General features: G+C 40.1%; 1 pseudogene; it reads right to left on the reverse strand.

Annotated features, from left to right (window-relative positions):
• Window positions 1-2,326: 2,326 nt before the first annotated feature.
• Window positions 2,327-2,795, reverse strand: LOC132489162 (large ribosomal subunit protein uL23-like; annotated as a pseudogene).
• Window positions 2,796-8,202: the final 5,407 nt, after the last annotated feature.

Below are 8,202 nucleotides of genomic sequence, written 5' to 3' on the forward strand. Positions count from 1 at the left end.
TACAGGGGAGCCAGAGTAAACCACTCACCCTCTGTGTTTCCTCAACTGTAAACTGGAAATAATCAGTACCTGCTCTATTCCTTGCTGTGGGTGGGAAAGCCCTCTGCAAAGTCTCAAGCTGCATGAATGGAAGCTGTCATTAACATGGAAGCAGGGGAGGGAGACTTCTAATTATTAATGAGAACTAAATAACAACTATACTGATGTGAATTTCCATTTCCAATGAAGAATCCAGAGGTTAGATTAACTGCTCTGCTAGACAGAGTGGTATTGCCAGAGGGGCCTGTAATATTATTCTCTCAAACCCAGACACATAGAGTAACCTCCCAAGCCTGTCCTCCTCTGTATGTTACCAGAAGATTCCTCACCTGCTTGGAGCCCCAGGGGTCCTCCCAGTTTTTCCTCTCAGTCCCCAAATGCCCAACTTCTTTGTTTCCTCTGCATCATCCTGAGTTGTCCTGATGTGGAAAAACTGTTTGGTTTGGCTCTGCCCAGCTGGCCCAGTTTTAAGGCACCAGGAAAGCCAAAGGACATGAGCATTCCACACCCTCTTGCATTATTGAATGTCAAGTTTGAGTAATGTCAGGGAGGTGCTTTGGTCTCACAGTGAAGCTAAAAGTTCACAGCCATTTATTCTTCCAAAGTTTGTACTATGCTAACTCAGGGGCTGTAAAAATTAATAATTAATTGAAAGTCGTGTCAAAACCTCTTCCATCCTATTGGTTCCCAAGCAGATAGTCACACAAGTAGATGGCAGTGCCCTCTTCTGGCCAAGGCCACACTTGCATGGCTGTAGCTAAGGTGAGGGGCTTGTGACACGGGGCTGGTTGTTCATTCGGGAGCAGGCTCATCTTGGGGTTAGTCTTGAGTAAATCACATTTGGGGATCCACCCTTCCTTTCCTCTTCAAAAACGAAAGATCACAACTATGATGGTTAGTTTTATGTGTGGTTAACGTTTAAATCAGTACTTTTTTTACCCTCCGAATGTGGCTGGGCCTTATCCTTAAGAGCAAAAACTGAGGTTTCCCAAATAATTTCTCCTTCAAGGCCGCAACATAGGAACTCTGTGTTTCCAGCCTGCAGATTTTGAATTCAATACTACAGCATCAACTCTTTCCTGAATTAACAGGCTGCCAGCCTGCTCTACGAATTCCAGACTTGTCAGCCCTCACAATCGTGTGAGTCAATTCCTTAAGATAAAACTGTGTGTGTGTGTGTGTGTGTGTATACAGTTGACCCTTGAACAATGTGCAGTTTAATCCAGTATATAGTCAGCCCTCGTATCCATAGTTCCTCCACATCCATGGATTCAACCAACCACAGACCGTGTAGTACTGTATTTACTATTGAAAAATATCAGGTAAAAGTGGACCCATGCAGTTCAAACCTGCATTGTTCAAGCGTTTCAACTGTATGTATGTGTGTGTGTATATTATATATATATGTGTGTGTGTGTGTGTGTGTGTGTGTATCTCCTATTGGTTCTGTTTCCATGGAGAACCCTGACTGATGCAAAACCTAGTCCGAATTCCATTTTATATCAGTGACATCTCATTTGAATATATTGAATGTAAAGAGACATGAAGTATATAGCATGTGACTTTCTGAGTTCAGGTTTAAGTTCCGGTCCCATTTCACATACTAGCTTCATGAACTAGCTACTCAGTTATATTTAGCCTTGGTTTCTTCATTTGTATAAAGGAGAAAATAGTAATATTTACTGAATAGGCTATTATGAAGATTAAATAAGACAAAACATGTGCGTAGAATAGTGTCTGGCTCAGAGTAAGTACTCAGTAAATGTTAGTTGCTATTATTAAGAGTATTGAGGGGAGTTGTCAAAGAAGGGGATTTACAGAGTGAGGGGTACATGGCAGGGGAGCTAGTCTTGCTCACCTCCCCCCCTTCTCTCCCCAGACTCTCATGTACAGGCAGTCTCTGCTTTTCACTACCTGTTCCTGGGGGATATTATAAAGCAACTTCTTATAGAGTGTCCTGTTTCTTCCCATCAGAACCCAATCAAGCTTAAAAGTTGCATTCCAGTTTAATGGACTAAGCCATTATTATGTCACAAAAGCAAAGTACAATAAGTCTTGGTAATTATTTAAAACAGCAAAATTATTCTTTTAAGTCTTAATATGGGGCTTCCATAAAATTTAATCTTCAGGCCACAATACAACTTACCATCAATTAGCAGTTTTGTTTGCCTTCTGACAATTTAGAAGGACTTTCACACGATGATTTAGTAGGTCAAAACCTGTGTTTTTTGGGTTTTTTTTTTATAGGGAAAACTTTGGTATTTAGAATTAGCCAGCTGACCTCAGTTTAGATGATCCCAATTTTGTTGGCAATATCCAAAGCATCATAGTCAGGACCCAGTTAAACATATGCCTTCTTCTCTCCATTAGGCTTGATCAGGGTATTGACCTTAGCCATGTCAATGTCATAGAGCTCCTTCACAGCCTGTTTAATCAGGTGCTTGTTGGCCTTGACATCCACAATGAACACCAGTGTGTTGTTGTCTTCTATTTTCTTCATGGCTGACTCAGTGGTCAGGGGGAACCTGACGATGGCATAGTGGTAAAGCTTATTTCTCCTAGGGGCGCCCTTCCGAGGATATTTGGGCTGCCTCCTGAGCCTCGGTGTTTTGGGCCATCGGAAGGTAGGTGACGTCCGGGTCTTTTTTTGTGTGGCTGTGGATGCCTTTCAACACTGCTTTCTTGGCCTTCAAAGCTTTTGCTCTGGCTTCAGCTTTGGGAGGGACAGGGGCTTCCTTCTTCACCTTACGTGCCATCTTCGTGCAGTCAAAACCTGTTTTTAAAGTTAGCCAGATGATTATATCTAGGTGGAGGGATTTTGGTTTTAAATATACCTATATACATAGTTATTTTTAAATATATACATAAATATCTACATAGATATATTTGTGTTTCCTTCAGTGACTCATCAGAAGGATCCATGAGACCCAATAGCAGGTTATATACTCACTGAGATTTATGATAACAAAGGTACAGAGCAAAAGCAGCAGGAGAAAGACATGCATTAATGGCGTCCAGAGAGGTTCAAAACAGGCTTCCAATGTCCTTCCTTCTCTGAGGTCACACAGGAGTACTCTTTCACTGTTGACTACGAACACATGTGAAATGTCTTTTCCCATAGAAGCTGTTTGAGTCTCAGTGTCTAAAGCTTTTATGGGGAGCTCGTCACATAGGTATATCCTGTTATGCAACCAACCATGACAACCGAAACTCAGGACCTTAATAATGAAACCAGGTGCGGATCGTAGATTTTGATGTTTGTGCAAAGCAACCTGACAAGCAGGTATGATACAGTCCATTGCTCCAGGTGTGTATAACAGACCCATCAATCACTAACAAAAAGAACACTCTAAGCCCACATTCCCAGCGGTTGGCCAAGGGTTAATCATGGGTCCTTGAAGACAGGTAGGGAGTAGGCAACCAGACCTGCTGTGTTAACTCTTTCCTCACAGTCTGAATTTTCTTAAATGTCTATAATTCACCTCTGTTACTTTGGTAATCAGAAAAGTAACTAATAATATAAAGGTATCTGAAGTTAATGATTTTCCTTTTTAGTCATTTAATGATGCTGCTTTGTAATCACAGTACATTTCCCTGTAATCAGCAGAGCTGCTGAGAGAAGTCAAGTCACCTTACTAGACACTTCATGGATGGCCATCAGAGCCTTCATATTCTTTGGGAAAACCATAATACAGGCGGGGACAGAGCATGTGAAACCTAGAAGGAACCACAGCAACACCTAGTTCAACTTTCCCATCTTACAGATGAGGAAGTAGGAATACTGAGCAGTGAAAGGACTCACCCAAAGTTCTAAATCTTAGGTCTTTCAGTTAAAAACCTCTCTTGGTGGTGGGGGGGAGGAATTGGGAGATTGGAATTGACACATATACACTATGATACTATGTATAAAATAGACAACTAATGAGAACATACTGTGTATAGCACAGGGAACTCTAATGCACTGTGGTGAACTAAATGGGAAGGAAATCCAAAAAAGAGGGTATATATGTATATGTATAGCTGAATCATTTTGCTGTACAGTAGAAACTAACACAACATTGTGAAGCAACTATACTCCAGTAAAAATTAATAAAAAACAAACAAAACAGAAAAACAAAAGAAACACCTCTCTTGGTACTCCTGAAATGGGATAAGGCAATGTCTGCTCAGTTGTTTCTGACTGTCTTTAACTTGGGCAGAAACTGGGGGAGCCCTGCCTGGTAGGACTGCCTGCACCGAGTGTGCACGGTCCAATCTCCTTTGGTCTACATAGAGGCTTCGCATCTTTTGCCAGCCCCTTTCTTCTCCGGTGGCCCTACAGAAGCACCAGGACTCTGTATCTAGAGCCTTACCCATGCAGTGCCAATGGTCTGGTTTGGAACCTTGCAAGAGATTAGTTTCAGCTTTACTAAAACTTCTCTTTCTTTCCCCTTCAGTTATTCTCTTGTAGTTGGGGAGGGGTGGTGTCTCTCTCTCCCCGGTAGTTCAAATTCCTTGAATGCCTCCTGGAATCATGTTATCAAGTGGTTATGATTGTGGGTAGTGAAGTCAAATGGTCCAGGGTTCACATACTGGCTTAGCATCTCACTGGCTTGTGTAATCTGAGTGAACTACTTAATGGAAACAATAGTACCTCCCTCATAAAGTTACAGGGAATGAAAGGGAGTAGTAACTCTTAACTAGCATAGTGTTTGGCATTTAAAAATGTTCAATAAATATTGGCTATTATTTTTTAAGTAAGTACTCCATTTATTTTGGAAAACTCTATCTATTCTCTGATCTTTCTACTCCTTTTTTTTTTTTTTTTTGGCTTCGCCGTGAGGCATGTGGGACCTTAGTTCCCCCACCAGGGATCGAGCCTGCGCCACCTGCAGTGGTAACTTGGAGTCCTAACCATTGGACCACCAGGGAATTCCCTAAACAGTTTTATTGAAGTAATTGAGATGTAATATACACAGTACATGTTTAAAGTATATAATGTCATAAGTTTTAACATGTACACATCTGTGAAACCATAATCAAGTTAATGAACATATCCATAAACCCCCAAAGTTTCCTTATATCCTTTTGTAATCCATTTACTTGTCCTCAGGCAACCACTATGTACTCTCTGTCTCTACAGATTAGCTTGCATTTGCTAGAATTGTATATAAATGGAATCATATAGTATGCACTATTTTTTTTGGCTTCTTTCACTCAGCATTATTTTGAAATTCATCCATAGTGTTGAGTGTATCTATCAGTTGCTTAGTAATTTTCCATTGTTGAGTATATCAAATGCTAGGTAGATATACCCCATTTGTTTATCCATTCACCTGATGGATATTTGGGTTGTTTCGGTTTTGAAATATTAGAAATAAAACTTTTATGAACATTTGTGTACAAGTCTTTATATGGGCACAAACTTATGTTTCTCCTGGGAGTAGAATGGATGGGTCATAAGGTAGGTAAATGTTAAATTTTTTAAGAAACTGCCAAATTATTTTCCAAGTGGTTGTACCATTTTCCATTCCCCTTAGTAGCATATGAGAGTTGCAGCTGCTCCACATTGATGACAATAGTTGGTATGATCACTCTTTTTAACTTTGGATATTCTAATAGGCATGTAGTAGTATCTCTTTATGATTTTAATTTTAATTTCCCTAATGACTAATGATGTTGAGCATTTTAAAATGTGCTTTTTTTGCCATATATATATATATATATATATATATATATTTTTTTTTTTTTTGGCGGTATGCGGGCCTCTCACTGTTGTGGCCTCTCCCATTGCGGAGCACAGGCTCCAGACGCACAGGCTCAGTGGCCATGACTCACGGGCCCAGCCGCTCCGCAGCATGTGGGATCTTCCCGGACCGGGGCACGAAACTGCATCCCCTGCATTGGCAGGCTTACTCTCAACCACTGTGCCACCAGGGAAGCCCCATATATCTTTTTGATGAATTATCTGTTCAAATTGTTTGCCCAATATTGATGGGGTTTTGTTTTCTTATTTTTGAGTTTTGAGACTTTAAAAATATATTGTGTACATAAATCCTTTATGTGACTTACAAATATTTTCTTGAAGTCTGTAACTTGTCTTATTATTCTCCTAGCACTGTCTTTCAAAGAACAGAACTTCTTAATTGTAAAGAAATACAATTTATCAATTTTTTCTTTTATGGATCATGCCTTTGGTATTATGATCCAAGGTCACAAAGATTTCTCCTATGTTTTTCTCTAGAAGTTTTATAGTTTTACATTTAGGTCTATAAATGTTAGGTTAATTTTTGTGTATGGTGTGAGATATGAATCAAAGTAGTTTTTTTTCCCCCTTGGATAGGCAATATTTCAGCACTGTTAAGACAATCCTTTCTCTACTAAATCACTTTTACATGTTTATTGAAAAATCAATTTACCATATATGTGTAGGTCCATTTCCACACTCTATTTTTCCCCCAGTGATCTGTCTTCATGCCAATACTATATTGTCTTGATTACTGTGTCTTTTCCAAAGTTGTTTAGCTATTAGATTTTTTTCATTTTCAAATAAAATTTAGAATTAACTTGTCAAGTTTTATACAAAATCCTGCTGGGGTTTTGATTAGAATAGCATTGAATCTATATGTAAACTCAGGGAGAATTGATATCTTAACAATACTGAGTATTCTGGTCCACAAATATAGAGTAGCTCTTTATTTATTGAGGTCTCCTTTAATTTCTCTCAGCTGTATTTTGTAGTTTTCAGTGTACAGGACATGCACTTCTGTCAATTTTATTGTTCTGCATTTGACATTTTTGATACTAGGGTAAATGGTACGATTTTTAATTTCAGGTTTCAGTTGTTTGCTAATATATTGATATCCAGTTGATTTTTATATATTGAACTTATATCCAGGAGCCATGCTATTATTATTATTATTTTTATAAGCTTATTATTTTTATAAGCTCTTTTTGTAGACTCCATAGGATTTTCTGCATCGACAATCATGTCCTCTATGAATAGTTTTACTACTTTCTTTTCAATTTGATTGTCTTTTATTTCTTTTCCTTGCCTTATTATACTGGCTTGAACCAGTACAATATTAAATAGAAGTGATGAAAGCAGACATCCTTCCCTTGTTCCTAATTTTAGAGGGAAAGCATTCAGTCTCTTACCATTTAGTATGATGTTAGCTATAGATGCCCTATAACAGGTTGAGGAAGTTCCTTTCTATTCTTAGTTTGCTAAGAGGTTTTTTTCTTTTAATCAAGAATTGATGTTGGCGGGCTTCCCTGGTGGCGCAGTGGTTGAGAGTCCGCCTGCCGATGCAGGGGACACGGGTTCGTGCCCCGGTCCGGGAAGATCCCACATGCCGCGGAGCGCCTGGGCCCGTGAGCCATGGCCGCTGAGCCTGCGCGTCAGGAGCCTGTGCTCCGCAACGGGATGAGGCCACAACAGTGAGAGGCCCGCGTACCGCAAAAAAAACCCCAAAAAAACCAACAAAAAAAAGAATTGATGTTGGATTTTGCCAAGTGTTTTTCTGTGTCTACTGATACAATTATGATTTTTTTTCCTTTTTAGTCTTTAATATGGTGAACTACATAGATTTAATAATAGCTTTACTAAGACATAATTCATAGAGCATAAAGTTTACCCTTTTAGAGGGTACAATTCTGTGGATTTTACTATATTTATAGAGCTGTGCACCCATTACTGCAATCAAAATGCCATAACATTTTCTTTACCCCAAAGAGAAACTCTGTACCTATTAGGAGTCATTCCCTACTTCCCCCCTCTCCCCAGGCCCTGGCAACCAACAATCTACTTCTACGGATTTGCTAATTCTGGACATTTCATATGAATGGAATCATACTCAGTGTGGTCCTTTGTGACTGGCTTCTTTGACTTAGCATGTTTTCAAGGTTTATCTATGTTATAGCGTATATCAGTATTTCATTCCTTTTTTTTTTTTTTTTTTTTTTTTGCGGTATGCGGGCCTCTCACTGTTGTGGCCTCCCCCGTTGCGGAGCACAGGCTCCGGACGCGCAGGCTCCGGACGCGCAGGCTCAGCGGCCATGGCTCACGGGCCCAGCCGCTCCGCGGCATATGGGATCCTCCCAGACCGGGGCACGAACCCGTATCCCCTGCATCGGCAGGCGGACTCTCAACCACTTGCGCCACCAGGGAGGCCCTCATTCCTT

The sequence above is a fragment of the Mesoplodon densirostris genome, chromosome 4 (assembly GCF_025265405.1).
Source record: "Mesoplodon densirostris isolate mMesDen1 chromosome 4, mMesDen1 primary haplotype, whole genome shotgun sequence".
NCBI classification, from domain to species: Eukaryota; Metazoa; Chordata; class Mammalia; order Artiodactyla; family Ziphiidae; genus Mesoplodon; species Mesoplodon densirostris.